Source organism: Nannospalax galili, unplaced genomic scaffold, assembly GCF_000622305.1.
Source record: "Nannospalax galili isolate Female #2095 unplaced genomic scaffold, S.galili_v1.0 scaffold1674, whole genome shotgun sequence".
Taxonomy (NCBI): domain Eukaryota; kingdom Metazoa; phylum Chordata; class Mammalia; order Rodentia; family Spalacidae; genus Nannospalax; species Nannospalax galili.
Genome location: NW_008334667.1, coordinates 62,133 through 63,844, shown reverse-complemented (window position 1 = coordinate 63,844; position 1,712 = coordinate 62,133).

Here is a 1,712-nt window from a genome sequence, read left to right as displayed (position 1 = left end):
TGGTTTGGTTCCCAGCACCCACATGGGGTCTAACAGCCATCCATAACTTCAGTTCCAGGGGATCCAATGCCTTCTTCTAACCTCCACGGGTATTGCACTACATGGTGTACTTACATATATGCAGGCATAACACACATGCACATTAAATTTAAAACTTTTTTTGAAAAGAAAAGAAAAATAAGAAAAATGATTTAGGCTGATCTGAGGAAAAACAATATACTACACAAAGTTGGGGCAGGAACTCTTCAGTGGCAGCCTACCTCTCACCATAGGGGACAATTTTCACAAGATGGTTTGCCGGGAAAGTGACAGGGTTGATCAGACATACGGTCATTTTCTGTCACACACAGTTCTGTGTGTTTGCTTGTCGCTGTAACTCCTTCCTGCCATATAAGAATGACCAGCGTGTCTGTGTTCACCTCCTGCTTTCCTTTCTTTTCAGTATCCCAAATCTGCAGCCTCCTCTGCTGTTACCTCTCCTGATAACATTTTGCCCCACTTTCCAACAGCAAATAATGTGTGTACCTGTGTGTGTGCACCTCTGTGTGCATGCATGTGCATGTGTGTATTCATGTGTGCATGTGTGTGCACATGTGTACTTGCATGTGTGTGCATGCATGTGTGTGTCTCTGTGTGTGCAGGTGTGGGCGTCCATGTGTGCGCATGTATGTGTGCGCATGCATGTGTGTGTCCGTGTGTCTTCCTTTGCCACCTTTCGTCCTCCTTTTCAGGCAGGATCTTTCACTGAGCCTGGATCCTCCCAGCTGGCTAGACCAGCAAGCCCTAGGGACCTTCCTGTCTCCACCCCAGAACTGAGGTTGCAGGCGAGTGCTACCACTCTTGGCTTTCCAGGTTTGTGCTAGAGATCCAAATTCAGGGTCACGCTTTTGTGGCAAGCCCTTCATCACTCCAGCCATCTCCCCAGCCAGCCACATGCAGCCTTTTGAGGAGCCTTTCCCTCCTTTCCACCTGAGACACCACCAACCACCACAATAAAATGGCCTTCTATTCTAAATGTAAAAATAAAAAAGATCTACTGGGTTGGTGGAGATAGTTCCAGAGGTAAAGCTCTTGCCTTGCAAGGAGGACCTGATTTGATCCCCCAGAACCCATGTAAAAAGCCAGGTATGGTGGCACGCTTGTAATCCCAGTGGGGGAGGGGCAGGGACAACTGGGGACTCTGGCCAGCCAGCCTATCCTACTTGCTGAGCTCCAGGCCAGTGAGTCACTTTGCCTCAACAGGACAGGGTGGGCAGGGCCTGAAGAGCACAGCTGTGGTTGTCTTCTGACCTCCAGATGCACATGCGTACGTGTGCGCTGCACACACAAGAACACACACAATTAAAAAATAATAGAAGATCTGGTATATTGGCTCTAGAAATTATTCAGTAATGTATGAAAGATGTGTCTGCCCCAATATTGACCATGCATATAAGGAGTAGGCAAATCAGTGTCAGACTGGCTTGATTAAAGTTGTTAAAAATCTGATTTTGAAAGACAAATAACTTTATTTTTCAAGCACACTTGTAGCATTCCTTTTTGAAATATCCAATACATGTTCCTAGAAGATCTGGTATATTGGCTCTAGAAATTATTCAGTAATGTATGAAAGATGTGTCTGCCCCAATATTGACCATGCATATAAGGAGTAGGCAAATCAGTGTCAGACTGGCTTGATTAAAGTTGTTAAAAATCTGATTTTGAAAGACAAA